Here is a 24,325-nt window from a genome sequence, read left to right on the forward strand (position 1 = left end):
GTGAAGTAGGTGGTTTGGGTTTAGGGGCTTTGTTGTATGAAAGGTTTGTATCTTTAAATAATGGAGATGAGAAGCATCAAGAACTTGTGCCTGACTCTGGAACAGCAGGTCCCCGGCTCCCACTCTGGACATACTCTGGACGTCCATTCTTACTCTAGAGAGTGGCAGGGGCAATCAGTGGCACCTCTATTTTTTTTTGTGCTCTTGCCCCCATGCGTTTGCACTTTCCTTTATCCTTCTCATTAGCTCTCTGTTTCTTTTCCAGGCCTATATATTTGGATTCTGGTGTGGTATTTACTGGTTTATGTTGTGACCCCATGGCAGGGAGCTCTATGAGGAGTAAGGACTGGGAATTATTTATTTTCGTATCCTCAGCTCCTCACTCAGTTGAATTGGGGCTCAATAGATGTTTACTAAATGTGCGAATAATGACTTCATTTTCCTCTGAGCAGCCTTTGTGGGTATCAATGAAAAAGCCTTCAAAGGATGCACAGTTGCCTGTAGAGTAAAAGGGACATCGCCTTGCTTCGCAGCATTGTCAGTTCGTGATCCATAGTTGTGAGACCTTGGCTTATTCCCTGATAATGAAGAAATTCCTTGGGAATGGAAGCTCAGCTCGTGAGCCTTAGAACAATGTGAGCCATTTAATTGAACAGATATTTACTGAGCATCTTCTGTGTGCTAAGTCGATGAGGGCCTAGGGCTGCAGTCCTGTTCTGTGTGCTCCCTCCACCCTGCAGTTGACCTCCGAACTGCTCCCGCCACCAGGACAGCCTCAGTGGTGGCAGGGACTGGACCCCTGGGGAAGGACAGAAAGGCAGCTTAAAGGGGGTGGAAGGTTGAGGTTCCAGTGTGCTGTCTTTCTTCATTTTTGAGTTGTCCTTTCATCTGCCCAAGATTATTTGCGCAGGACATCCATTCCACAAACTTTGACTGAGTACCTACTACGTGCCAGGCGCTGTGCTGTCTTCTGAGAACACTAACATGTGGACCTGGACGTTAAGGAGATCAAAAGCAATAGACATAAATTCCTAGATCATTCTCTGTGGCAATGAGGATCATTCCTTGGAAGGGCTTGCATTCATCTACAATAATAAACATACTTTGTGGGAAGGTGTCACTGCTGAACTTAAAAAAATAGAGATGGCTCATCTATGCCAAGCCTGAAGTAAATTTTAATGAATCAGTATGAGCAAAAGAAGAAAACCCGGTAATAAAATTAATAAAAAACTTATTTGCATTTGATGCTGTAGTTCTAAAATAGAAATTCCCTTTTGGAGTGTGTGGAAACAGGAAAATTAAGTTGATGAAATAACATTTTAGGTTTTATGTGTCATTTTAATAGTTTCTAAATCTGAAGATAGCGTATGATAGAGTGATCTCAGGATGTTGCTATTTTTGCCAGATCAATGTTGAATTTATTTTGCAATAAGCAAAGGTAAAGTGAAGTTTGAGTTTACGTGTAATGTGACAGACCAAAGAATGGTGCTCGTAATTAGAAGCAGGCTTTTCACTCTTTTACTTCCTGATAATGACAATCCTCCTACACTCTGCAGACTTATGGGAAAAGGTTGGGAGTTCACCTCTTATTTAGTGAGTACTCACTGCATGCAGGGTAGCACAGTGCTATCTAAGCACTGTGGGGAGAATTCAAAGAGGACCAGAGAGAGACTCGGTCTACTCCACACAGCTTAGATGTAATGTGAGGCCAGAAGGAAGGTCAGTTTCTTTGGGGACTCTAGGAAAGCAGCTCAAAGGATGTGACATAGAAGTAGAACCTGGAAGGATATGTGAGACTCGTGTTAGCTGAAGGAGGAGGAAAGGCACTGTTGTCTTTGTATGTGTGTGTGTGTGTGTGTGTTTTCATTCCAAAAGAATTTGAACCTCTGAGGTGGGGACCATGTCTTTTGGGGAAAAGGAAGTTCCCTGAATCCCTGGTCCAATGTAGGGCACTAAAGGTTGTTCAGTGGTACTTCTTGGAGGAAGGACAGTGCAGGGAGCTCAAGGGGGGCATGTTACAACAAGCTTAGGGGGAGTAGTTAGAGTTGGATACATGTCTGATGCTTCTTTTGAGAGTCATATCTAGCGGGCTGATTCATAGATAAGCTCATCCCAGCAGACCTACACTAAGCCATCTGCTCTAATTCTCTCCCGCCCCTCCTGTAGTCAAAAGGAGAGATGTTTCTTAGAGTGAGATTTCCCTATCTTTTGTATGCAGCTGTTATTGATTTCATTCTTCATCTTGGTTTAATTGTAATTGTAAGAATTGCAGTGTGCAAAATGAATTCTGTGGAGTGACTGTGTAGAGGCAATGAACACATTTAAGATGTTTAGTACGTGCATACTGGGGTAGATCATAGCATGTTCTCTTTCCCTTTTTTTTAGCTATATAAAAGTCAGAAACCAAGGATGCAGAAAATTTCTATTTGGGGAATATTTTTTCCCAAAGCAAAATTGAATTTTTATTGCAAAAAATATCTGATTCAAATGACTTAGATAGTCAGCATCGTAGATAGGCTCATATGCTATTGAACAGCTATCCTCACTTTGTGCTTTATTTCTTTTGAATGAATTCATTGGCTCTCACTTTCCGCACAGCTAGATTTCAGAAAAACCTAGTCATCTTTAATTGTTCCTTTTGCAGAAATACAAATTATCTCCTAAGTTTGTAGGACTTATAATTGTCGCTCTGGAGAATACTTGGGTATAATGTGAAATAAAGTACTTGCTGATTCTTAAGCCCAAAACCTATTTCATTCCAGCTATTCCATATGCCTTTCAGCATTGAAAGCTTATATCTAGAAATTGACATTCTGTACTCTGGTGAGCATCACAAATGTGGTTCAGACCAAAGTCCTTATCAATACTTTGTGCACACAATCTAGTAATTTTCTAAGGAGCCATTTAACTTTGAGCAACTTGGCATTTGCTTTGAAGAGATGGCAACTGTGAGAAGATCCTGGTGGATCACAGGACCCTAGTTATGTCTTATCTTCAGATTTTCCCATGTTGTCATACCTAGAATGGAGCTAGGTTACTGCCATGCTCCCTGTGGGGTAAGAAAAAGAGTTTGCTTATAACATTGTATTTGCCTTGGTGGTTTAAAACTCTTCCAAAGTTGAGGTGGTGGTGGAAATCTCTGTTCTTTTTAAAAATTATGAGGTTGATGCTAGGGATGGGAATGAATGGCACATGCATGAATATAGTATGCAACATTTGGGAAGTCTTTCAGAGACACCTGGCAGAGCAGTAGCCTGTCCTAGGGAAAGCTCCAAAAAGGTGGGTAAAAAAATATTCACCACCATTCCATGAGAAGTAGCCAAAGGACTGGAACTGTGAAAAAGGCTTATTTCAGCCCCAGAGGTAGGAAAGAGTCTAGGCAAAAAGGAAAAAGCATGTTCACTTGAGAACTTATAATGATTCTTAATTCTTAGGAACTGTTACCCTTTTCTTAATTGACATATAATTTGCATGCAGTGAAATGAGGAGTTATTAAGAGTACCTTTCAATCAGTTACGATGAATGCAAAATCTAAAGACATCGTCCCCATGCCTCTTTCCAGTCAGCTCCCCCTAGCCCCCGGAAGCAAACCCTGATCTGATTTCTGTCACCATAGGTTCACTTTACCCACTCTAGAATTTTGTAGAAATGGGATCATACAGTATGTACTTTTTATGTCTGGCTTCTTTTTACTCAGCATGATCCTTTTGTGCCTGCATCAATAGTTCCTTTTTTTCTTTTTGTTACTGAGTGGTAATCCACTGTATGACGCAGTAGGTTGAAATCTTGATAGAAATCTGGGCTATTTCTAGGTTTGGGTTATTCTGAACAAAAAGCTATGGACATAGTAGTACAGGGCTTTTTGCAGACATACGGTTGATTTCTTTTTCATGAATACCTAGGAGGGGAATTGGTGGTTTTTAGAGTAGATGTGTGTTTAACTGTTTAGGAAAATGCCAAAGAGATTTCCAAAGTGATTTGCCATCTTATCCTTCACCAGCAGTATTGAACAATTTTGGTTATTCCATGTGTTCTTCAACATTTGATGGTGTTGGTCTATTTCACTTACTCATTCTAGTGAATGAGTGTTGGTGTCTTATTGTGGTTTTAATTTGCGTTTCCCAGGTGGAAATGATGTTGAACACTTTTACTTGTGCTTACTGACCTTTTGATTATCTTCATTTGTGAAGTGCCTCTCCAAGTCTTTTGCCAATCTTTTATTGTGTTGTTGTTGTTGTTTATTGGGTATCAGAGTACTTTTTATATACTAGATATAAGTCACTTTTCAGATATCTGCATTGCAAATGTTTTCTCCCATTTGGTGGCTTACCTGTTTATTTCTTTGATGGTACCTTTTTTTTTTTTTGAGGAAGATTGGCCCTGAACTAACATCCACTGCCAATCCTCCTGTTTTTTTGCTGAGAAAGATTGGCCCTGAGCTAACATCTGTGCTCATCTTCCTTTATTTTATATGTGGGGTGCCTGCCACAGCATGGCTTGATAAGCAGTGCTAAGTCCATGTCCAGAATCTGAACTGGTGAACCCCTGGGCGCTGAAACAGCACGCAAACTTAACAACTATGCCACTGGGCCAGCCCCTCAATGGTACTTTTTGATGAATGGGTGTTTTTCATTGTGATAAAATTCAATTATTACTGTTTTACATTTATTCCTGTCTATATTCTCTCTAAGAAATCTTTGTCTACTTCAACTTCATGAATGTATTATTCTATGCTTTGTTCTGATAGTTTTTTAAAAAGCTTTTTATTTTGAAATGATTTTAGATTTACAGAGTTGCAAAGATAGTACGTTGAATATCTGTATACTCTTCGCCCAGCTTCCCCTGACATTAACGTCTTGTGTGACCACGTTACAATTGTCAAAACTAAGAATTTGTGATCAGTAAAATATATTAAGTAAACTACAGGCTTTGTTGGGATTTCACCGGTTTTCCCCTAATGTCCTTGTGTTCCAGGGTCCAATCCAGGATACCACATACACTTAGTTGTCACGACTCCTTAGCTTTCTCCAGTCTGTCGTCGTTCCTCAGTCTTTCCGTGTCTTTTATAACCTTGACGCTTTTGAAGACTACTCTAAGAGTGTTGAGAAATAACCCTTATTTTGGGCTTATCTGAAATTTTTCTCATGGTTAGACTGAGGTTATGGATTACTGGGAAGAGCGAATGCTGCAGAGGTGGTGTACTCTTCTCACCATTTCTAGTAGCTTTTTTGTTTTAGCTTTTATGTTTATAGGTCTATGATCGTCTCAAATTTTATTTTTGTTCATTTTCTTTTGAGAAAAGTCATTAGCTGGAATTTTGAGTGAAATTATATTGAATCTTTAGATTAATTTGGGGAGAATCGACATCTTAACAATATTGAATTTTCAATGCATGCGTTCATGGTATAGCCATCTATTTATTTAGGTCTTCTTTAGTTTCTCTCAGCAATGTTTTAGGATTTTTAGTATAAAGACCTTGTATGGCTTTTGTTAAATTTATCCCCAAATGTTTGATATTTTTGATACTTTTGTAAATAGTGTTTTTGGCAGTTTTTATTGCTAATATAATTGCTTTGTGTCCTGTGACGTTACTAAATTTACTTATCAGGTCTAGTAGTTATCTTGTAAATTTATTCATACCTCTATGCACACAACATGTCAGCATTGAATACCGAGTTTGCATCTTCCTTTCCTGTTTGTATGCCTTTTATTCCTCCTGCTTGTCCGATGGCACTGGCTAGGACCTCCAGTAGAACATTGAGTAGAGGTGATAAAAGCAGACAATTTTATCTTATTCCCAAACTAAGGGGGAAACATTTAATATTTCACTGTTAAGTGTTGTTAGCTGTAGATGGTTTTTTTGATGTCTATTACAGGCTGAGGAATTTCTCTTCTTTCCTAGTTGGCTGAAAGCTTTTTGCATAAGTGGGTGTTGTAACACAAATGGGTTTTGTATTTAACATAAATGGATGTGTCAAGTACTCTCTTTCATCTACTGAAATGATCATGTGAATTTTCCCCCTTAATCTGTTAATATAGTGAACTACATTAATTGATTTCCAACCTTTAATTCCTGGAATAAACTCTTCTTGATTATAGTGTATTATTCTTCTTATGTATTTCTAGGTGTTTTGATAATATTTTGTAAAGATTTTTTTACATTGATGTTCATGAAGGATTTTGATCTGTAATTTTCTTTTCTTATAATGTCTTTGGTTTTGGTACCAGGATTATAATGACTTTATAGGGTGACTTGGGAAGGATTCTTTCCTTTATTTTCTAAAAGATTGTATATGGTTGGTATTATCTCTTTTATTAATTTTTGGAAGAATTTAACAGTAGAGACATTTAGTCCTAGAATTTTATTTTGGGGAGTTGTTTAGTTACAAATTCAGTTTCTTTAACAGATATAGAATTATTTAGATTTTCTATTTCTTTTTGTGTCAGTTTTGTAAGTTATATCTTTAAAGAAATTTGTCTGTTTCACTCAAGTTGTCCGATTTTATGGCATGAAGTTGTTTATAATATCCCCTCATTATGCTTTTGATTTCTGTACAGTCTGTAGTTATGTCCACTGTTTTCTTCTTAATATTCATAATTTCCATTTTCTCTGTCTTTTTTTTTAATCTTGATCAGTATTGCTAGATGATTATCAACTTTATTAGTCTTTTTAAAGAACCACCTTCTGGCTTTGTTGGTTTTTTTTCTCTTTGTCAGTTTTCTTTTCTTTTTTTGAGGAAGATTAGCTCTGAGCTAACATCTGCCACCAATCCTCCTCTTTTTTGCTGAGGAAGACTGGCCCTGAGCTAACATCCCTGCCCATCTTCCTCTACTTTATATGTGGGATGCCTACCACGGCATGGCTTGTCAAGTGGTGCCATGTCTGCACCCAGGATCTGAACCTGCGAACCCTGGGCTGCCGAAGTGGAACATGTGCACTTAACCAAGCTGGCCCCTGTCAGTTTTCTATTTCATTAATTTCCTCTTATTTTTATAATTTTCTGTCTTCTGCTTACTTTGGGTTTAATTTGTTGACTGTATTACTTTTAGCTGTTGCCTTAAAGGAATTACTAGTTTAGGAAGAAAGATTAATTAGTGTGAAATATTTTTTAATAAGGAATAATATCTTATAAAAAATATTGTAGGTAAATTGAACTTGATATCAATTTTCTAAATATGGGCAAAGTTCACCTATGAGATCTAAAATAATCTGAACAGGCATGGCTGCTCTGGTCTTGATGACAGCTGCCCAGAGGATTGGATTATTTCACGGAAGGAATGATCCCAATATTCTACAACCCTTTCTAGAATTGGCAGAGTAATGGCTCCTGAAAGATATATATAAGAGGGCATACAACAGATCTTCTGCCCACAATTAAATTCATTTGAAACATGAAAATTATACATCTAGTTTTAATTGACGTGTTCAACCGTGGGCATTGATGTGAGAATGCGGTAATTACACTTAACACATAAACATTAATAGTTTTATGCTCATGGATCATCCAAAAAAGAATTAGGTTCCCCCAAACGTTTTTCATCCATGTCTTTTATGATGGAGAACATTACAGTAGAGGGAAATGATTCTGTACTACTGGAAATTAATGATTATTGTCTGTATTCATAAAAACCAGATAGTAACCTAGGGTGTACCATAAAGCAATAACAATAACTATTAGGATTAATAGTACCTTCTCTTTTCAAAGCATGATAGCCAGGCATTTTCATGCCCCAGAGGAAAATCACCTTTTCCCTGGGGCCACAGGCGGCTATAGTGGTTTTTTGCAAAAGTGGTTTTGGATGACGAGGAAAGGTTAAGATATTCAAGTTTAGTTTCGTACTAAGCTTTTTCTACTGAATTTAGTATTTTTGTTGCCGCTGTTCTTTTTCATAAAACCTTTGAAAACAAGCCTAAAACATATGTAAGTTTGCCATTGGAGGCTGCTTCTATTAGATTTTACTTTCAAGTAAGACGGGTACTTATCCTTCATACTGCACCTAAATAGCGCTTGGTAAGGTAGCCTTCAGGGTAGTGCTTCCTGTGGCAGCCATTTAACGCTTATTTGTGTTATGTCTGCCCATCTCACCTCATAAATGTTTGTTGTCAGAATGAATGAATGCAAGAACCCACAGTTGTGAATGGGTTCAAGATCGGAGCAATTAATATTACAAATGCTGACACTGGAACAGATTCTTTTCTTTTAGGGGCACCATCTTTGTGGAAGGCAGGAGTAGACTTGGTCAGTGATCCTGACCCCAGAGTGTCTAAAACACTAGGAAGTGTGTAATGGGGATGTTCATTGGTAGATTTTTAAGAACATGAAACGTGATGCAGAAGTAGTCTAATTTAAATTATATCAAATTACTTTAAATAGCCCACGATTTTCCCAGGATATTTCAAACTTTGATTGATTGCCTTTTCCTCATTGTCTCCAAAGCAAGATGGTGGTGTTTCAAAAGCTTTTCTTTGTGACTTATGAGTTATCCTGCTCATAATCAAAAGATATACAGCCATGTAAAGGGCAAGCCAGGAAAAAAAGTTCTATATTTTGTTTTGTAACTGCAACTAGAGTATATTTTTCAAATAATAGGAGAGAACTGGTTGGTTGAAGAAATCGTAAATTATTTATTCCCTTTAGAAAACTACACTGAAAGAGAAAGCTGTTTTTTTTTCTTTCCCCCTTTTTGTATCAGAATTCATTGTGCACTAGCGTATTACTTTTCAGTCCTACAAGAATTTCTTAGGATTTTTTCCTTTTCCTAGGTTTTTATTTCTATAATATTTTCATATAATGGCCAAGTAATAAATACCCAGCAGAAGTTTTTTCATGCTTTTCGTGGAGCAGATAATGCAGTTTCCTTGTCAAATAGCAAACTACTTTCATCATTTACTTTTCTTACTAGGTAATGCTGTATCTTGTGTAGAAATGTATATTAGTTGGTACAGAATTCTGGCTACTATTAATGAGATAGATACGCATTGCTATCACATATAATCAGAGTATTGTAAGTTCTGATACTTTTAGGTCCTTTGTTTTTTTTGGCGGAGGAAGCTTTGCCCTGAGCTAACATCTGTGCCAATCCTCCTCTGTTTTTGCTTGAGGAAGATTAACCCTGACCTAACATCTATGCCAGTCCTCCTCCAAATGTATGTAGGACACCCCCAAAATGCAGCTGGTGAGTGGAGTAGGTCCTTGCCCAAGATCCAAACCTGTGAACCCAGGCCGCCAAAGGGGAGTGCATGGAACTTTAACCACTTGGCCATGGGGCCAGGCCCTTAGGTCATTTTTAATATCAGAAATCTGACAGCCTGTTTAGTAATCTATCATATAATCACAGTAATCTAGTGATTATTTATATGATAAATGATTATATGATAAGCTCTTTAGGGGATGCAGGAAAACTGATATGTTGGTCCCTTCCCCTGGAGAGCTTAGAGTCTAGCTGAGACACAGCCTACATGCTGGAAGCAAGGGTGGAACTCAGAGCAGAGGAGATTTGATCGTGCGCTCCTGTGGTAAGTGTTTAGAGCAGGGAGAGAGAATTGTGAGTGTGGGGAATTTCTTCTGTTTGCCTCTCCCATTCCCACTCTCCCCTCTTCTCCCCACTGCGTAAAGCCAGGAAGCCCACCTATAAGAACTGCGTCCGGCTCTCTGCCCTCTGGCTTCCGGTGGAGCTCAGCTAACGAGGTGATCAGAGAGGTCCCGTCTCCTCCCCTCCCCCAGGCCCTCTGTTAGCAGACTCTGGGCTCTGACCCTGCAGGTCAAGTGGCAGTCAGTGCCCTTCTGTTCCTCACCTCAGGCCAAGTGATGCACTGGCCTGTGGTTCCCTACCCGCTGCAGTGGGCCAGGCACATAGTCCCTCTGTTAAACTCTTGTCTGCCAGGTGCTAGCTTCTCAGAGCTGCCAGGATCCTGGCTGAACAGTGGGCTTCAGTAGTTAGAGCAGGTTTTATTACGGGAAGCTCAAGTCAGGCCTTGGAGGTCGGGAGTCTAAGAAACGGGGAGCGCCATGAACAACAGCAGAAACACAAAGTGCAAATCTTCTAGAAGTCTCTGGCAATTCTAGTCTTACCCAGGTGACATCAGGAAATCCCTGGCCTTAAGCGTCAGGCCCTCACCGTTGCAGGTATCTTTGCCTTGCGGCCTTGCAAGGATGAGATTCTCTCACAGCCTCCCCCGGGAGTGAAGATTTGAGGTAACCAGAACTGATGACCCTGAGAAGGCAGCTCAGAGTTCTCCTCAGGGAGTGTTGCCGGGATATGTTGCTAAGAGTGTGACTGGAGAATGTGATGTCCAAGGCCGGGGTGTCACGGGCTTCCTCCTAGTCTGTGCTTGTGCCCTCAGAGCATCCTCAGGCCCTTGGAAAGTCTTGCTCTGAGTTTGTTCCAAAAGCGCCGACACTTTGGGGCCTCTCTTCTTCTCTGCAAATCTTTCTCTCTTTGTCTCTGCCTCTCGTTCTAAGTTCACTTTTTCAGCAGACATTAGACGCCTATTGTGTGCCAAGTCCTATTTCAGGTGCCAGGAATATAGCAGGGGACAAGGAATAGAGGGCCCCTGACTCCCAGGGCTTACGTTCTGATGGAGGAGAATGTCATATGCACAGCTGCATAAGTACCTGCTAGAACTCCAGAGAGGAGTAAGTGCTGTGATGAAGAGAAAACAAGGTGAGGGGTGGAGGGATGGGCTGGCAAGGACGGGAGGGCGCATAGATGCGGTGGGTAAAGAAAACCGCTGAAGAGGTGATGTTTCAGCAGCGAGGTAAATACAGAGGAATCAGACTGGAGGAGCAGCCTAAGTGGAGAACTTTTCTTTGAAACTGACCTCTCGTTTAGGGCAACCCAACTTTGAAGTGCTGAATACTGGGTTGTTACTGCTTTTCTTCCAGTTTTACAACCGCACGCTGTATTAACATCTAAAGATGAACTTGAGAAGAGATTCTTTTTAACTTGGAAAAAATATAGAAATACTGAAAAGTACGTAGAATAATATAGTAAACACCTGGGCATGTACTATCCATAGATAACTAATTCATATTGGTTATTTTTATGAAAAAAATAGAAGGTTACAATACTTCATGGGACTATATAATTTATGGGACCCAGTGCAAAATAAAATGTTGGGCCCCAGGTTAAAAAATTATTAAGAAGTTCACAAAATAAGTTATAGTAATGTTTCACATGTGTTTTTTAAATTAAGGAAATGATACTGTCTGTCCGTGGTGTTCTGTGACTTCCCTTTTTCACTCAACATGTTTTCAACATCTTTCCTATTGGTACATGTGGCTCTTTATTTTTTTCACGTTAACTGCTGTCAGAAGTTAATATATAATATTTTAATTAATCGGTTCGTTATTGAGTGAATATCTTTAATCTTTCCATATCTACATGCAGGCATCTTGAAATAATTTCACACTTAAAAGTTGCAAGAAGAGTCAAAGAGCTCCCTCACCCTTCACTTGGATTCCCCAAATGTAGCACTTCACCGCTTTGCTTCGTTCTCTCTCTTTTCTCTCTTGCTCCCTCTCACCTTTTCCCTTCCCTTTCCTTCCCTTCCCTTCCTGTTTGTGTGTATGATGTAAAGTATATGATACTAGCATATGTACATAGAATTTTCTTCTGAATCATTTGGGAAAAAATTGCAAACATGATGCTTATTTATTCCTAAATATTTCAGCGTGTATTTCCCAGGAAAGCAAGAACATTCTCTTAAATAAGTTTGTTGTTAGTGCCGTCATGTGGATTCCGACTCCTAGGGACCCTGTCTACATCAGAGGGGAACCCTGGTTTTTTTTTTTGCACCATCCTTTCACCTTCTGGTGCTCTATCAGCCAAAAGTGGGTGGCCAGATCCTTCTTCCTAGTCTGTCTTAGTCTTAAAACCTGTCCACCATGGATGCTGGTATTTGAAATGCCAGTGGCATAGCTTTCAGCATCACAGCAAGATGCAACCATGCCAGTATGACAACTGACAGACAGGTGGCATGGTTCCCTGACCCGGAACCAAACCTGGGCCACGGTAGTGAGAGCAGCAGATCTTAACCACTAGACCAGGGGGGCAGACTATATCCACAGAACAATGATAAAAATTTGGAAATCAACATTAATACAGTGCCGTAATCTACAGACCTTATTTTTATTTCATTATCCTAACGAGGTCTCTTTTCTTTTCCTGTCCAGGACCCACTTTAAGATCATGCACTACATTTTGTTGATGTGTGGTCTTGAGCCTCCTTTAATGTGTCAGTTCCTCTGACTTTTTTGGTCTTTCATGACCTTGATATTTTTGAAGACCAGAAGTCAGTATTTTATAGACTGTTCCCCAATTTAAGTTTGTTTAATATTTTCTAATGATTAGATTTAAGTTTTGCATTTTTGGCAAGAAAGCCACAGGAGAGGTGCTGATCCTTCTCAAAACATCGTGTCCAGGGGCCTGGCCTGGTGGCACAGTGGTTAAATTCACATATTCCGCTTCGGCAGCCCAGGATTCGCACAGGTTTGGATCCCGTGCACGGACCTATGCACTGCTCAGGTCTTGCTGCCGTGGCATCCCACATACAAAGAATAGAGGAAGATCGACATACATGTTAGCTCAGGGACAATCTTCCTCACGAAAAAGAAAAAAAATCATCCCCCGAGGCCAGTGACATTGATGTGTCCCATTACGGTGATGTGAACATCATCACTTGGTTTAGGTGGTATCTGTCAGGTTTCTCCACTGAAGTTATTAATAAGTATTACCAGTAACTGTCTTTGAGACCATGTAGACATCATATTTCTCATCATGCTTTTACACTCACTAGTTTTAGCATCCATTGATGACTTTTGCCTGAATCACTTATTATAGTGCTAGCCAAATGGTGGTTTTCTAATTGCATAATTACATCTACATTTATTAGTTGGCATTCCTCTGTAAGGAAGAGCTTTCCATCTACCTTGTTTATTAATTTATTCAGTATAGGCTCATGGATTTTTATTTTATTAGATGGATTATAGTTGATTATTCACATTATTTTAATGCTCAAGTTATCCCAGATTTGGTCAGTGGGATTCCTTTCAAGCTGGCTTGTTTCCATTTGACATATCCCCATTATTCCTCATGATTCCTTTTTCTGGTACAACAAGATGTTCTAGAATCATTTTGTAATTCCCCAACCCCAGAATTGGAATCAGCCATTTCTCCAGAGAACCCTGGTTCCTTTTATTGCAGAAATGGTATTTAGAAACCAAGATCTGGGTACTGTATGTGCTCATTGCTACTTGAGTGTCATTGTTTCTAGGCCCCTTTGTTGGTGAGAGTTACTAGACTATACACACACACACCACACACACACACGTACACACGTCAGTATCTACTTCAGTACCTATCTATCCGTCGTCTATCATCCACCCGTCTGTCCATCCATATATCTATTTATCTATCTTTCTATTCAAGAGAGATCAGGGTTCCTACTGCTGTCTCTAATTCCAATCCAATTCCACAGAGTTCATGCTGGTCTTTTTTTCTTTCTGTATTTGTAACTTTCTTTTCTGACAATGAGAAACCTTGTTCCCATTATCCACAATATATTTACTTATTTGCTCAAAATTAGAATACACAAAAAAATAGATTCAAAACTGCTAACACAACTGTGAAAAACAAGCATACTATTAAGAATTCAATATTTTTAATATAATTATTTATATAAGCTTCCTACTGCATTAAATACAGTAGTAGGTATAGCTGAATAAGACATTGTCTTTGTCATTAAATTACTTCACCTCTTCCTCCTTCTCCTCCTCTCTGAACAGAGTGAGACGTAATTGGTTTTGCTTCAGTGTTTATCAGAACATAGTAAGGCCTAGAAAGTGCAGGCTGCCATGGAGTGTGGGGTTACGGGGGACCGAGGGTGGGGAGTGTGGATGGAGGTTGTCCTTTCTCTTCCCTGTTTGGTACTACGTCATATCTGTCTCTACAAAGAGAACAGCCCTGCACACGCATTTCTGTGTTCTCCTAATAGGGAGTGTTTGGGTCAGCTATTGCTGCATAACAAACCACTTCAGAACTTAGTGGCTTAAAATAACCAAACTTATTTTGCTCCTGTATATACAATTTTGCCAGAGCAAGAATCAGTTCCTAATACAGAGACAGTAAGCTAAGAATTTGTTTCCCTCTATTATCATTTGGGAATGTATGGCCCTGTGAGATTTTGCCCCTCATTGAATTTAGGGTCCCTTTCGTATAATATTGGTTTCTGATCTTGGGGGATCATTTGGTGAGAAATACAACTACATTTATTTGGGTTAAAGGTAGGAGCTTTTGAAAGCTCTGTATGATTGGAAGTTACCCTAATGAAGAAAAATCTTCATAATCGGTGGTGCAGAGAGGTAATTTATTGGGTCTTAAAGGGGATATACAGCATAGTTACAAAGAAGAGGACATGTTGTAACAAGTTATGTGGTATTTGGAAGCATGTATGCCCCACATGTGACTTCTGGCTGGTAATTTTTATCAATGCAAATTACCAAGTGACATTTATGGACTGTGTTTATCATCAAGCATAAAACTTTAGCTAAATGTAGCACTGTTGATTGTTATTTTCCTGGGCAGATATTTTCCCGTGGGTCGCAGTGGGTTTTTGCCGTAAGCCTCTGATAATGCTGGGCTCTTATGTTAATAGACAGAGCGGTCTTCCTTTTATAGGCTGATCCCATGGAGAAATCAGGACTTGCTATTCCTCGGTAGCATGAATGTGGCCTTGTTCTCTCCTTTGGGCTAAAGAGGAATTTTACTCCCATTGATCTCTGGGTTATTTCCACCTGCCAGGGAAAACTTTTTCGGAGGCTTGGTATTCTGGCTGTAGATGGATTCTGTTCCTCTCTTTCATTTGGGCACTTTCCCTGCCAGCTATTGTGCTTGTAAATTCTGCCACTCTCACCAGGACAGTCCTGATGAGTCATCAGAGAAGTTAACCTTTACCATCTAGAGCTTTTAAAATGTTAAATTGCTTTCAAATACGTAGTGGTTCTGGAAATTTCACATCACAGATGTAACAACACGAGGTCTTCGCTGCCCAGCACAGGTGTTGACTTTTGTCTCTGTGGTGCACATCTCCCAGGGGCGTGTCTTCCCTTCCAGCCCCTTGGCTGCCGTAACTCAGTTCACTCCATTGGGTTACCACTCAGCATCCTTTCAGGTGGATGATGGTAGCTGCTGCTGGGGACAGCAGCTTGTTTTTTAAAGGAACATTTTTGCAATAATACATGACACTTGCATTTACAGTTTGTTTTCATAAGCAGTCCAAGTGTTTGTCATTAAAATTTGGGGTGGATCCTGGGTCACAGGAAACCCGTAATGACTATTGAAGCTTCCTACCTGGAATTTGGCCACATCAGAGGGGTCAGTACTTGCCATAGCAGCCAGACTCACGTGCTTTGCCCTGCCTGTCTGAGTGAACATAAAGAATGCAGATCTTTAAATGGGCACAAACGTTTGACAAAACCAATTTGATCTATTGAGAGCTGGTCTGTAATTTCTGGTCTCTACTGAGTTTTTGAGAGGAATCTTTTTTCTTATAAAAAAAACCTTTTTGTACTAAATCTTGGTATGTTCTTGGTATTATGAAAAATAACACATAGAAATAATAGATCAAACAATGATTGAAGCAGATTGGAGTGTGATAGCCACACACAGATCACATAGACGCTTGATGCCACACCTCCTGCATCCAGGCCAATCCACTGTCGCAGACAAAGCATCAGACAGCTAGCAGAATCAATGGACCAGTATGCTCCACCCCAGGAAGCCCACATCCCAGCAGCTCTGACTCAGACACTGTGCTAGGTTATTGTAGTGTGTGCACAAATCAAAAGCATTTTTTATGCCTTTCTTAACATTTATGTAAAAAAGTTCTTTTAAGATTCTTCAGGAAAACTTCACCATTTGTCACAGTACCCTTGGATAAGGAAGAAGGAATTGCAGAGTCCCTAATTCAGTATTTGGAGAAATATGTGATGTTAGCTCTAATTAAGTAATTTGTCTAGCCAAACAGCAAAGCCAGTCAGAGCTCCTGAAATGATCACATTTAACTTAGTCTACCAAACCACAGTGCTACTCACAGGTCTCTTATTCAGAAAAAGATGTAAGGTGACTCACCAAAATTCATACAATTATTACATAGTAAGTAAAAGTAGCCTGTAAATTGGCTCTGAGCTTCCTAGCAGCCAAGGTGAAAAGCAAAACTTGAAGGACTTCAAGAATCATGTTGTCTGTAAATGTAAATATAGCTACTTAGGAGATGCAGAGACTTTCCTCATATTGTGGTCCAAGAGACATTACTTCTATATATCCTCGTAGACAGTGATATAGAAGACAAACATAGTGATCAAATATGGTACAGTGGTAGTAGAAGATGAATACATTCTATTTTACCTGTCCCCTGTCTAGATCTTTCTTTAATGCTTTAATACAATATCCAAATGCTACTATATAGTACAGTATTTTAAATTAGACCTTTCTTTAATGCTTTAATACAATATCCAAATGCTACTACATAATATGGTATTTTAAGTTATTAATCAAGCCTAGTTTTTAAAAATATGCTTAGGAATGAAAAAAATGTTCACTAAACAATATTTAGTGAATGAATAATGGGATGATAGTTCTCTATCATTGCCTGATCAGAAGTATGTTTATTCCCAAATCAAGCATTAGGAGTGCTCTTCTCCTCCATGGTCACTTTAATGAAATTAATATTTAGTGAGTAGTGTCTATGACAGAGCATAGCATTGTGGTTATGCTTCTTTTAATCCAAATCAGCATGTTTTGTGTTTCACAGTTCATTCAGATTGAACATATTGCTACATTTACATGAAAAGATAGTTTTTAAACATCTTTTGATCAGCAACATGAGTGAGGGGTTGAAAATTATCTTCAGTGGCTCCTAGATGACCTATTATTGGGTTTAGACCAACAGACAGGAGGTAAAATAGCCAAAACAGACTCAAAATTATTATGGGAAATGGAATAAAATGGGCACATATAAGCCATCTGAATAGAAAGGAATGTCAGGTAGATGGTTGTGTTAAAAACACACGATAAGCTGTAAGTGTCATATGGTCATAAGGCCAGTCCTCATTTATTTGACACAAGGTGGAGAGTAAAGAGTCAAGATTCCTTCTGCTTGGAAGGAGGAGAATGAGAGAGTGGACTGCAGTGGTCTAAGGATTAGTGAACCCTAGACTGAATATGCTTGGTAAATATTTGTTTCATATTAAGAGCAGCATTCCTCATCAATTCAGAATCTCTTATTAGAAGACTGAATCCAATGTTAGCTACTTAGGATGAGAAAAAATGAACAGGAAAAGCTCCGCAGGCAGGCAAGTGAAGTAATTGCAAGACTGGGGCGTGATTCATGTGCCGCATCAAGGGAGCGCAGGTTATTTATCCTGAAGGGAAGACGAGGCTTTTCTAAACTAGTGTCTAAGGAATCATATTTGGGTAATACTCGGAATGCTTTAATCTTGCACATAGAATGACTGAGTTTTGTGTGAACTTGTTCATTACATAAAATTGTAAAATTGTACACAGTGCAACAGAATTGAGCTGGTGTCAGGCAGCTGACACAGATTTTATGTAATTTTAACATCTTTTATCAATGAATGATAAATACATGAGTGCCTTCAAATATATGAGGAGGAAGTGTTGTTTTCACCTCCATTAGGGATAAAAGGGGCCCTAAATTACGAAAGGAGAAAGAGTTGTGTGTATTGTTAGAATTAAACTGCTTGCCACAAAGGGGTTGGGAGAGGTTGATTTTCAAGAATATGCATCTGGTTTTGCCTAGCCTGTAGTATAGGTGTAGACTTGCTGTATGTTAACAGGTGGGAGTGCCTAGCACAGTGTTGGCTCGTGATAGCTCCTTAATCTTCAGTACACTTCTTAGATGGTGTATCAGTCAGGGCTCCAAGAGAGAAGCAGGAACAGCAGGAGAAAAATGGATGTATATAAACAAAAGATCGATCTATCGATCAATTGATCGATCAATAGATGATAGATTGATTGATTGCAATGAGTTAGTTTATACAACTGTGAGGAATAGGTAGGCAAGTACAGAATTCCTAGGGTAGGCCATCAGGAAGAGTAGGCTGGAAACTCTTGGGCAGGACCTGATGCTGTGTCCACTGGTGGAATTGGTGGGATTTCTTCTTCAGGGAAATGTCAGTTCTGCTCTTAAGGCCTTTCAACTGATTGGATTGGGCCCCCTGAGATTATCCAGGATAGCCTCCTTTACATAGTCAGCTGATGGTGGATGTTAACCACATCTATAAAATACCTTCACAGTAACACCTAAATTAGTGTTGGATTGGATAACTGGGGACTGTAGCCTAGCCAAGTTGCCACTTCCAGCTGACCATCCCAGATGGATGGGGTAGGATTATGCTTTGGGCTGACCCTGAGATCCTAACGCATCTACTTGGTAGCTGGGGAGCCCACTTCTGAAGCCCAGCTCTGCCATGTCCTAGCTCTGTGCCTCCCAGGCACGTTTGTTAATCTCTTTGCTCCAGTTTCCTCATGTATAAAATGAGGTTAATAATGCCGACTTTGTGGGCTTCTTAAGATGATCAAGTGAATATCTAGCATGATAAAAATGCACAGTTAAAGGTAGCTATCGTGGTTCGGTATATGTTAGGGTTAAAGATACGATTTAGAGAGTTTTATCTTCACATATTTTGGAGGCACTCAGAAATGTAAGAATGCCCCAAAATCAGCTGGATGGAGTAGTCGGGAAGAAGTGGGAGTATTTTGGTGTTGAGACTTATAAAAGTTTCCTGCTTATGCCTCCAGCCACACATTAGTCAGGCCTAGTTTTAATATTCTTTTTATTGTACAGAGCTAAGATTATCAGCTTATTTATCAAACACAGGGAATTAAAAAAAACAGTGAATGGGAATGATTCTCTGATGGCGGTGGAGGGCATGATACATGATAACATCTGTATGAATACCAAATGGAGTCATTAGGATCTGTGCCGCTGGTGTGAGTACCGACTGAATTTGTAATGACGAGACTCTTAAAATAATGTATTACTTAGGATGTGAGGAAGTGGAGCGCTTAATTCTTCAGTTGGTTTATTGCCGCTCTTAACAAGCATGGCTGCTAGTAAGTAGACAGTTAAATTAAACTCATGAATATCTGTTATAGTTTTTAAAATATAAAATTGAAACAAAAGCCTTATATGGTCATGTGCCACATAACGACATTTTGATCAATAATGGACAGCATGTTCAGATTGTGGTCCCATGGATTAGTGCCATACAGCCTAGGTGTGTAGTAGGCTATGCCATATAGATTTGCGTAAGGACACTCTGTGATGTTCGCACAAACATGAAATCGCCTGACAACGCATGTCTCAGAAGGTATCCCCATTGTTAAGTGATACATGACTGTGTTGCTGTCTGTACCCAACTCACTGAAACACACCAAATACCTCTCTTTGTGAGTCTGAAGCTAAGAATAAACACACGAGAGAGAAGGGACAATTAACCGGGGTGATTCTTCCTTGACATTTTACAATAATCAACATCTAAGATGAGAAGAGAAGAAGCTGGAACTGATGACATGATCTTAATTTTTGAGAGAGAGGGAGGGAGGGTGGAGGGGCAGCCAAGAAGCATTTGGACCAAGAATATGAGGCGGGTGCACTGATGACTTTCCTTGCCCTTATATGTGGAAGGTCACCAAGACCAAGAGGGCTGTTAGGTAAGTTTTCATCAGAAGCTTTCCCCCAAACGAGCAGAGTTACGTTGGCAGGAACTTGAACAGACATCTTCAGGGCAACTCCTTGCAGACTTAGGCACAGCAGGGAGAAAAGGCAGCAGAGCTCTTTGGATCACCATCATCAGATGCCCCACAAAGTTGTAAGCAGCACAGTTCCGTCCCTTGAATGCTGGTCATTGGGTAGCGTGGTTTATGGGCCACCCCAGCATGGAGGCCAAAGTGGTAGAAGGAGTGGGAGGAGGAAATGCAGGAGAGTGACAATCCAGAGGAGGCCAGGGGCTGTGGAGGGAATGGGAAGAAGTCAGCGGTGGCAGCAGCAAAGGAGGGAGTGGAGGAAAGGGAAGGCAGGATGGGGGGGTCACCAAGCACCTGGGCTTCCTCCTGGAGCAGCTGATGGGCATGGCTGCAGGGAGGGATGCAGGCTAGAGGTGTGGGAAGGGCTGTAACTCTAGACCCTAAAAGGCACCTAGGAAAGAGGACCATGTAGATTATCAGCTTATGTCAGTGTTCCAGACAGTCTTGAAAGAGACAGGCTTTTAGAACTGACCATGCTCGTTTAGGACCTTCTTTCCCTCTCAAAAGGGAAAAGAAGGACAACCTGGGAGTCTACCGAAGAGGCAAAGGCAACTTCAATTATTGAAGAAACAAACAATGAATAAGGTAGGGAAATATTGCTACTGATATTGGTTGTACCAAAAATGTGTCAGTAAAAAGAAAACCTTCTTTTTTTTTTTTTGTTTTTTTTTGTTTTGGCGGGGAAGATTAGCCCTATGCTAACATCTGTGTCAGTCTTCTTCCTTTTTCTCCCCCCACGCCAGCCCCAGTACATAGCTGTGTATAGGTGTAAGTCCTTCTAGTTCTTCTGTGTGAGCCGCCACCACAGCATGGCAGCTGACAGATGGGTGGTGTGGTTCCTTGCCCAGGACCCGAACCCAGGCTGCCAAAGCAGAGTGCACCAAACTTTAACTGCTAGGCCATCAGGGCTGGCTCAAGAAAGCCCTCTCTTAATTAAAAACTTTATAAGGCAACTAAGTCAGAGCATTAAAGTATTTTAGATTTCAGGGCCTGAGATTGCCATATCAACTGGTGTTTACCTCGTAAGATACTGAGAAGAAAGGACGTAAAATAAATTAATTCAAAATCAAAGAAAAAGGCCCCAAGGCAGAGTGTATTTTTGGATAGGACTTTTTTCTGTGCTCTAAATTTAACCAAGTGGAATTCATTTATAAGTACTGTCCTAGTCAACCTTTAGACATGATGAAGGATTTGCCATTTAATGGGAGATGTGCATTTTATTGTAAAGTTAGAACACGATGTCCTTTCTTAGTTATTCTCCAGAGGTCCAGACCCTGTTTTGCATCGTGTATTGAGCACAGAGGAGACACAGATTTATCTCAGACCTAATAGACTCGGCATTTATCTATAAGATCAAGGCTTGGGGAAACTGTAGCTTCCATTCCCAGTAGAGCATCAAATGGCAAAACTATCAGAAATGACGTAACCAGTTTCCATTTTCGTACTCACGAGCTCATGAAGGCAGAACAAGCAAGGAAGAAAAGGGAAGTTTTCAGATGAAGGATAAAATTTGTAAAGAAGATGTATAAAGTGGCTAAAACCTAAAAAATTTAAGCAACAAATGAGAAGTTATCAAATTCTTCCTTCATTTATAAAAGTGCTCCCTGCTGGGAATATCTCAAAATGATGTCAGCTAGTAGAAGATAAATATAATAGAGAAAGAACGTTTAGGAAGAAGGGGAGTCATTGGCAGCATCAGCAGGTTGTCGGCAATTGTAAAATGAGGCATTTTTCCATTCATATTGACATGATTCAAGACGTAAGCCTAAGGGATCTTTTGCTCAGCCGCATTTAGACACACGGACCTTCAAGATAAGTCTGATGAGGTAATGAGCTTAAAGTAAAACTCGGAGGAAAATTTACTGCAAATACGTCAGAATGGCATAGCAGGACAATCATTTTAAAATCTAGTTTAAAAAGAGAATAATCTCATCCAATTTATATATGATTTTATTTGCACATCTTAAACCTGATAGTTATCTATTTAGTGAAAGTTTGTAAAGAGGTTATGATTATTTATATTCTGATTTCCTGAGATGAAATTTAAGAGACAATTTACTATAGAAAGTGACTGCTACTTTTTAAAACTTTTGATCAGTGCCCACATTTTTATAATTTTCCTTTATGCAAGATATTTGTTTCACTATGTTTTAAATATTCACTTATTTTTTCATCCACTCAACAAATATTTATAGCGTGTTTAATTTTGCAGAGCGCCATTCCAAATACTGGAGATAAAGCAGAAAAGAGTCTGTTACTTTATATCGTTGATTTCAGGATGCACATTTTCTCACATTTTAACGTCTCTAAAATTGGAATGTGTCTTAAATCTATTATGTGTCATAATTTGGTTGACAGTTTTTCTTTCTAAATGGCACACAGCATTGTGCTGCATCTCACAATTGACAGTGTCTTATAATTGTTGAAATAGATATAATTTTAATTATACATATATATGTTGGTGCACCCGAGCAACTCTTTCTTTTTTTTTTTTTGCTGAGGAAAATGTGCCCGGAGCTAACATCTATTGCCGATCTTTCTCTTTTTTTGCTTGAGGAAGATTCGCCTTGAGCAAACATTTGTGCCAATCTTCCTTTATTTTCTATATGGGTCACCACCACAGCATGGCTGACGAATGATGCAAGTCCACGCCCAGGAACCAAACCTGTGAACCCAGGCCACCAAAGTGGAACACTCTGAACCCAACCACTAGGCCAGGGGGCCAGCTCTTATTTCATATTTATGTAGTAAGAAAATTGAGGTTATTCCAAGAAACTCATTTTTGCGTCTCTGGTAAAAAAAAAAAAAAAAATGGCTCCAATATAGAATGTTCTGTGTGTCCTTGGTTGTAAATTGAGAGTAAAAAAAGTTTTAAATTAGTAGAAAAAATGTGATTCAGAAGTTATAAATACTAAACTTTCCTATATTTCTTCCCTCATTATGCATGAGAGGTTTTTAAGACAGCTTAGTCATCTCAGTGTTTGTGGTATGTAGGATGTTGGCAATGTGTATGTACATAGCTTATATTATACTGTTTTTTCTTTGTGTTTTATTCTGTGACTAAAATAAATTTAATTACTTTATAATATTGCTTTAAGTAAATCCAATTATGAAAGTCTGGAGTATTCAAGAAAGTTAAATTAGGAGGTGATTCTTCCCTTTAAACATGGAATTACCATAGAATTTGCTCAAATGGGACATTTAGGATCAACTTTGATTCACAGAAATTCAGTTTGCATGCAATTTTAAAAGCATGCCTGTCATGTAAAATGAAGTACACCTTCATTGATGGGGTACACCTGCATTGTTGAGGTGCACCTGCGTTGATGGGGTACACCTGCATTGTTGAGGTGCACCTGCGTTGATGGGGTACACCTGCATTGTTGAGGTGCACCTGCATTGATGGGGTACACCTGCATTGATGAGGCACACCTACATTAAGGAGTTGAGTCAACAATTGAATTCGCCTGAATATACTCAAACATATAGTCCACTGCATGTATATATATATTTAAAGGCTACTCAGAAGAGTCACACACTAGGAATAGAATTTGTCACTCATTGATTTTTAAACAAATGTTGAATTTCTCTGACCATAAAAGAGAAATATTTCCACCATTGTATATATATAACAAATCAGTACTAATAGTGGCATGTGACTTCCAGGTTTTAAGAACTTATAGGGCTATAAATTATTTGTACTGTTTATTAAAGTTTATACTTCTTGGAGGGGATGAGCTCACAGTTTAAATAATTATGAGCAAATATACTTCCAAGTATGTCTAAAATCTGTATTTTTGTGAACAGTATTAACGACCACCATACATGGGGTTCTGTAGAAGTATGGAGGAGGGACCTCTCTTTCAGATATGAAGAGAAAATTACATCCAAGCAGAGACTTAAATGGTGCACAGAGGCAGAGGGAAAACATTTGTGAAACTGGAAATGTGGGAGAGACTGAAAGAGGCTGTACTAGGGAGTGGTGAAGGGAACTGAGGTAAATCTGGGCCTCATCATGAAATGCCTTCTTAGCTGTGACAAGCAGTTGGCCTTTCCTTCTAAGGCACAGCCATCAAAGTGTCTCAAGCGGGGGAATGACGTGATAAGATCGGTGTTTTAGAAAGATGACAATGGCTGCAGTGTGAGAACCCACTGGAGTTGGGCGGGATGTGAGGAGGTGACTGCACCAATTATGTAAGAAAGAATGGAGGCGTGAGCCAAGCTAGCTACTGCAGGAACGGAGACAAGCGTCCGGAGAATAGAGATCTTCAGGAAGAGCTGGTCGTGCATTGCATATGGGGTGAAATGAGGGCAGAGCCGAGGCTGACTCCTGAATCCCAGCTTGGGCAGCTGGAAGGATGGTGGTCATTTTCCAAAATAGTGAACACATGAGGAAAGCAGGTTAAGGACAGGGGATCAAGATAATGAGTTCACTCCAAGTGGAGATGCCCCATTGGCCGTGGGGAGAGAGGGGAGAGCAAGGGTTTAGTAGAGC

General features: G+C 39.7%; 1 protein-coding gene across 9 annotated transcripts in view; it reads left to right on the forward strand.

The window, feature by feature from the left end:
* The window catches only part of AFF3 (ALF transcription elongation factor 3), a 573,872-nt gene that overhangs the window by 205,060 nt on the left and 344,487 nt on the right, over positions 1 to 24,325 (forward strand). The gene's annotated exons all lie outside the window — the stretch shown is intronic.

Source organism: Equus caballus, chromosome 15, assembly GCF_041296265.1.
Source record: "Equus caballus isolate H_3958 breed thoroughbred chromosome 15, TB-T2T, whole genome shotgun sequence".
Taxonomy (NCBI): domain Eukaryota; kingdom Metazoa; phylum Chordata; class Mammalia; order Perissodactyla; family Equidae; genus Equus; species Equus caballus.